The sequence below is a fragment of the Scomber scombrus genome, chromosome 23 (assembly GCF_963691925.1).
Source record: "Scomber scombrus chromosome 23, fScoSco1.1, whole genome shotgun sequence".
NCBI classification, from domain to species: domain Eukaryota; kingdom Metazoa; phylum Chordata; class Actinopteri; order Scombriformes; family Scombridae; genus Scomber; species Scomber scombrus.
The window spans coordinates 12775382-12782758 of NC_084992.1; positions in this window are offsets into that span (position 1 = coordinate 12775382).

The following is a 7377-nucleotide window of genomic DNA, read 5'->3' on the forward strand; positions in this document are numbered from 1 at the left end:
GTCATACCCTGACATTATTCTTTCACTGTGGGCTGAAACTGGAAGTAAAGCAAACGAGGCTGGCTGCTTTGTAGCGGCACTTATCAGTTCATTGAGCTGTGAGCGGCTCTGCGACGTCATACATCAGTGGATCTTCTGAACCATCTGTGTAAATAATGTCTGATGCTGTGTGAAAATGAAATAATGAATCATCGCCATCCCTCTGATGTCGCCACAACCCTATCTGCTCCCTCTCAGTAAGATGCTTGTTCGAACCACTTCAGCGAACTGAGAATCGGCGCATGTGCAGGCGGACACGATCCTGACCGGCAACAGCGTCGTTTCACAAATTGAATTCCCCCTTGCAAACAATAGCTCACTCTGGTAATAATAAAACACTCAGAAAGTGAGGGTTAATAGATATTTGATTCAGTTGCCTGGCGCCTGCATTAGTAACATCAGTTCTTTGCAGTAGCAGATTTGAGCTAAATTAGAGTTGGATTGCTGTTGCATCACTGGAAATTTACAGCATATATTGGGTTTAAAGGTCTGTTAATTGATTCCAGGAGGCAAACAAATTTATGATTAGAGCCACCGAGATCTCCCATTAATCATGTTTATCAGTAATCACTTCGACAACAGTATATAGGATGAGAAATACCCACCCCCACATTCTGCCCTTCAGATCTAAGTAACATATGTTGATTTTGGTATTAGACTTGGAGATGGGAAGAGCATGGTAATATCTTCATCATTCATAAGCAATGTTTACCCTCATTCAAGTCAATATTCATATAGAAAATAAAATATCACTATTGTGTGGGATTAAGTCAGATTATTGCCCAAAAAAACTGCAGTATAGGTTCACCTTTTTTCAAGTCTGTCTTAAAACAATATTCACATGCCAATATGTACACTTTAGGATTTATTGATCTCTATTGAGTAGATCCCTGCCTAAATGATTCCTATGAAAGTGATGGAAAGGAAAATATCTTCAGTTCTTCTTCAGTATCATGAGGCTTTGACATTGAGACAAACCCAAATGGGTATAATCCAAAATTCAAGTCTTTTTAGAACAAAATTTCCTCTCTGTTATTTCTGCAGCAACTTAGTAAGCGAACACTTGATAGACGTGTATAATGAATAATTAGCAGTATTTAAATTTTCACACCATAATAACCTTTTTGTGCTGTTTGCTCATTTTGATTATAATACAGTATGTAGCTGAATCAGGTGTTTCTCAGGTCAGGGACAGCGGATGAGATGCAAAAAGACTGGAGCACACTGATTGATTTGTAGCTTTTAATAATGCAAACAGACCAATGTTTCAACACTACTGTGTCTTCTTCAGAGTCAAAAAAAGACATCCCTTACACAGAATGTATGTTTGTTGATCACATACAGCCAACTGTATGTACCACCGAAGTTTTGCATCATCCAGAGGGCATTCAAATATCAAACTCTTGTGACAAAGATATGTAATGGAGACAGTTTATTTTACAGTTTAACAATTAATTTTATCATCCAGAAATGACATCAGTGCACTGAAACAGTAAACTTCACTGGGAATTTAATAACTATAAATAACAATACAAACATTTAAAAAACACAAATAGAAATATATATATATATATATATATATATATATATATATATATAACATGATTTAAGAAAAATATACATAAAATGCTGCCTGTATAACATAAATAAAACATAATTTAAAAAAATATATATATATTGGTGCATATCAGACAACATATGCTGATACCAATACCGTCAATATCGGCCGTCCTATATATTGGTCGGGCTCTTCTATCAATAGCGTGTTATGACTCCATGATAACAAATTTATTCCACATGCCTCATGCTTGATAAGAGCGGCACACTCAGTTGATTATTAGTTGATTAGTCCTGTTATGAATCATAGGACACATTGTGCACAGACTGTATTTCATCCTCGCTGAAATTAAATAAACCGAACATCGCAAGGATGAGCTTGAAAATTAAGAGATTAAATTCTTCTATATTATGATATGGGGGGCTTTAAACAAAACTAGCTGTATATATTCTTATTTAATGTAGAAGTTCCTACGTTTTTACCCCCTTCACATCTTGTTCCCTTGTACCAACATGCATTGGGAAAAATTATACCGTACTGCTGTGTGTTCTGGCTGTAATGTAAGGCATTAGAAAATTCAGTTTACGTTAGGTAAAATCTTTTCTTTGCACATCACATTGTATGAGCCCATATCAACAAAGTTGCACCCTCTACTTTATATGTTTAACCAACATGCGATTGCATGTTAAAGCCTTTTTATACAGGCATAGATGCCATGAATTCTAAATTTGTGCCCTTTGTGAGGCCACGCAAGATGCTTTAAAGCCTTAAAGCGATTTATCTGCAGCCCTAAGGCTCCTTAATTGAAAGAGACAAGAAGAACAAGGAATGGGTAGGGAGTACATAAGAGGCTAGAGTACTTCCTCCCCTTCAACCAATCAAGTGCAGAATAAATGTCAAGCCATGGAAAGGCCGAGCTCAGAAATGAAAATGGCTGTTGACTCTCTGAAATGTCAGCTAATATTTGTCTTTGTGAAAGGTGCATATGAGGGGAATTCCTACACAATGGCAAAGCAAATTAATAATTACTATTGTACATAACCTAGATCAATCTGTTTCAATTTTTCAGAAAGTTTCATGATTTTCTGTCCTCAGTAAACCTTTCCTTCATGTACGTATAGCCCTAACTTAACTACACAGGACATGATAGAAATTGGTATTATATTTTTGTCTTTCACGATGGTCACCATGTCAGATTAGGCAATCATAGTGCCATAAATTCTTGCTGTGTCCTGGTCAGGAGACTGGCAACACTACAAGGTAGAGCCTAACCAATTTTTGTTTACAACCTTGCAAAAGTTAGTTGGGGAGTTGGGGAGGAGGGTCAAGAAACTGTCAATCATGTCTACAGAAGCGCTATGTCTGATGCTGGCGGTCTTTTGTTCTGAAAAGAAAGGAAAAACTATTCCTGTGTGTCTCAAAGAGGACAGTATGGGCTGTCTATCCTGCATGAGCCTTGAAATAATGAATGTGTTAACATGTCTTGAACATTACATAAATATAGCATCCCTCGTTCTCTCCACCATGTTTACACGAGTTACATTATGTCACACTACGAGGCTAGTTCGTCATTCCTAACGTTTATATCCAGAAATAACACAGGAAATTTATCAGCAACAATAAAATTGTGTCAAAATCAGGCTGAATTTGTACAGTCTGATCCCAGCAGACTCACCACTCAGAAATTAAGGTTTTGCTAAAGCCTTTCAGACATTAGTAAAGTTGAATTGCTGTGGGAACATGAGCCTTCTTCTCTGCCTGGACTCACTTTCAGAGGAGATGTCGGTTTCACTTGACTGCACCAGCTCCCTAACAGTTATTGATTGTAATGGGGAAAATGGATTCTTATGCGTTTTATCATATTTTCCATGCTTGCTGTTTCGGGTCAAGTACTTTCAAGTAGTGTGAAATGTAATTTCAAATGAGTTTGAAAAAAAGTTTTCAGAGGTAAATAATTTACGTTTATGTTTCAGCTCTTGTTAGGGTTAGGGTTAGGGTTAGGGTTAGGGTTAGGGTTAGTTTTTGCTACTGTGAAGAAGAAAAAATAAGTTCCCTATTTCAGGTTTTGTGTTGAAACATGCATTACTTTAAAGTTATAATCTGTTCCTGCTTTTCAATTACATTTCCAAAATTTCCTTTATGTTTTGTGCTTTTGCTTTTTTTATATGTTTTTGTCCTTAGAGGCCACCATATCTATGAGATAAGACTGAATTACATGCTGCGTCATATCGTGTGACTCGCACGTGTATGTACACAATTTGAATCCAGTGTGGTAATGCCGGACTTTGCCACTAGCAATGAAAACTACTAATTCGAGATAATTACTGAATGTAAATTCTTTGAATGACAGGTGCTGAAAAAATGCCCAACAAAAATATCTCATGAACATTTAATCAGGTTTTTTTTTAATTGTATTTAATGCAATTCAATAATGATTTACATCAACAAGCCTGATATTGGATAAAGTTCCAGCCGAAACTGTGGGAGCTCCTGCAAAATGTCCCTGACTTTCCTGCTGATACTGTGTACTGCTGATGGCTCTTATGGGAAGTGTGTGTGTGTGTGTGTGTGTGTGTGTGTGTGTGTGTGTGTGTGTGTGTGTGTGTGTGTGTGTGTGTGTGTGTGTGTGTGTGTGTGTGTGTGTGTGTGTGTGTGTGTGTGTGTGTGTGTGTGTGTGTGTGTGTGTGTGTGTGTGTGTGTGTGTGTGTGTGTGTGTTTTAAGGATTTTAGCCATCTAAAAAAAAAAAAAGTTACAAAACCGCCCAGCTCTTTTCGATCACACCTTCTGCCCTTACCTAAAAACTGTCTTTGTCGCAGCTGCTTCACCCTCTGAGAGAAATTGTTTGAGGTTCATGTGCTTTTTTTCCCTCCATGATTCTCTAAACCCTCTCTGGTACAGACAGCAGTTAGATGTAAGTGCTAAACCATGTCTGAGCAAAGATAAGTCACCCAGCTAAGCCTGAGGATCAACAGTCAAGAGTTTCTCTTGCTTTCCCTGCAGAAGGGACAAGTGTCCATCTGCTCTTTGGTGGTATTGGATGGAGTCACCTCTGTCTGTCTTCAAAGAACATCAAATGTTTTTTGGCTGACTTGTTAACAAAAGGCCACAACAGTTTTCAGAAGTTTCTGCTTCTTCCTTAATGACTTCTGTTTTAAGGTGCTTCAAGTGAGGACTTTTTCTTGATGATGAAATATTTAACTCATTTTTTACTGCATACTCTTAAAAATGGGAATATTACATTTTGGATTTAAACATTAATTTATAGAATCTTAATTAAAAACCTTTATCTTGATATTGATCCCAGAAATTGTCCAAAACGACATGTCGAATGCCACCACACAAAAAAAGAGGGGGAAAAAAGCATAATCTTTTTTTTTTTTTTTACTGCAATCTGAAACAAGCTTCTGCTTTTTGCTCACTTGAGCATCTATAATCCCAAAGTCACCAAATCCTTCCAAGTCAAAGCATATTCAGCATTTTCCCTGAAGTCCCTTGTCTGGACTCTGCTGCTTTTGTGTTTGCCTCAAGGACTGTTGAGAGATGGCTTGGGTTAAAAGAGGATCAAAGGTCACTCTTTGAAGAGTTGGTGCATCTGTGCCTGTCCCCAGATGCCCAAACTGCCATGGTGATTGTCGCCTTGAAAGCTCTCCTCCTGTTTCCCGGTTTCACTACCTGAACAACAAAAGACAAGCAAAGGATACTTGCAACCCGCACACAAGGGAAACTCCAAGCACCAATTCCTTCAAGGAGTGAATGTAATAGTTTTCTTTAATGATCAGTGTTTCATGCGTCTTCCTATTGTGTCAAAATGCCTAAGGACAGGACTGTTATCAAAAGTCAGTAGATATTATCTGCGACACTACTGCTTTGATTTTAACAAAAATCGGAGCATTGATGAAACTTAGCTGTGTTCTGGTCACAGACGAGACTGTCTTCTGCTGACTGTCCAGCTAACTTTTAATGAAAATACATAGTATTGGTTCGCAGGTGAAAAAACATCTGAGGCACTCTGTTTGTAAGTTAAAAATCATTTATTAAATCATGGATAAAGATTGCATTTCAACTCGGTCATGTTAATTCTGCCATCTAGAAGAGACCACATAAGAACAAACAAATATTATAACAACTTCACACTTATGATGGCAGGAAGAAAAAAAAATGCAATCAATATACAATCACAAGTCAATAGATTGTAAATAGAGGACAATCTGACAATGATATACATTTGTATGGTTAAACAGCCATTTAATGGAGCCCTGCCCTATGAAAATACTCATAAGTACTGAAGACAAGTGGACAAAACTCATAATTACTACAATAATAAAACACAGGGCTAAGAGGAAGGTATAATAATAGTATACAGAGACTGCATTCATACAAGTTCATGCAGTTCAAAACTGTATAGTATATCATCGCAATATATTATAGTAATACAGAGTTCCTCATGAAATACAGTGTAGGAAAATCACATAGATGCTCTATCACATGATGGAAACAGTTTTATTATAGAAAGGGGGCAGAAGTCAATTTCCTCATTTAGGCCCAGAGAGGAAGTGGAGAGGAACCCTGAGGGTATTCATCTAAAAGGTCTCCTGTTGAAGGAGACGTTTGAGTCACCACTTGCATTTTTTGGAATCGCCTCAATGGCCATGGCTTTCTGTGGCCCACAGCCTTGTAGTGATGTGTCATGGGGTAAATGGGGTTGTGGGTTCTAATAGCATATTTGTGTTCATCTTTTGTTTTGTGTGGCCAATACAGAAACAGCCAAACTCAGATTCAAGCCTATAAACAACATATGTTGTGTTGCAATTAGCAAAGCTTCAGCATTAAAACATCTTTTGACTAAACACATCCACAAATATGTTGTTTCTGATGATGTTGTTGCAATGAATTTAAGAGTCACATCTGTATGTGCCAGTGGGTTTTGGGAAGCCACTAATGGGTTTTGTTGGGGGGAGAGCTGACTCCTCACCAGGCTGTCTTTGAGTGTTGGTGCCCTTCTGAAAGAGAGGGCTCCGGCTCAGGAAGCACTGAACAAAGGGTGGGGTCACTGAGCCAAATATCCTGCTTCATAGCGATGACGTGTCTGATATCATAGGCCATGTTGCTGTACTCTGTGGTGAAATACATTATGGGGGGTTGTTGTTCAAAGGGTCTCTTGTTCAGGAGGTGCCTTCTGTCTGAAGATTTGGCTCTGTTCAAAGCTTTGCAGAGTACCTTTTTGTTGTAACTCCTTTGTTCAAATCTGTAGTACATGTCTTTGGCTCGGTGTTCAAAATCATTTTCAGTTTCACAAATTCTCCTAATCCTCTTAAAGTGGCCATATGGTATATTTGATATAAGGCTTTTCGGATGGAAGCTGTCCGCCTTTTAAAATGGTGTTTCTGTCACTTTCTTTCTTGTAAATCGACGTGTGCAAATGTCCAATGTCAATCAAAAGTGATTGTCAGGTCCAGAAAGTCTATATGTATTACTGTATTCCAGACTGAGTTTGATTTTAGGGTATTAAGGTACTGATGAAAATCAATGAGCTGTTGTTCAGACCTTGGAAGGATTAAAAAAAAGAAGGGAAAAAAGGAAAATATATATCTCTTGTATCACTTGATGTTGTCTTTTAATGGCTTGGTTTGGCTAAAAATCACAAATATAGTCCAGCATAGTTGTTAGCACCCATGGCTATGCCCTTCAATTGACTATAGAGTTGATCCTGGAATAAAAAATATTGTTTTGTTAATCTCCACAATAAACTTGGGGGTTGAGTGTGTGTGTGTGTGTGTGT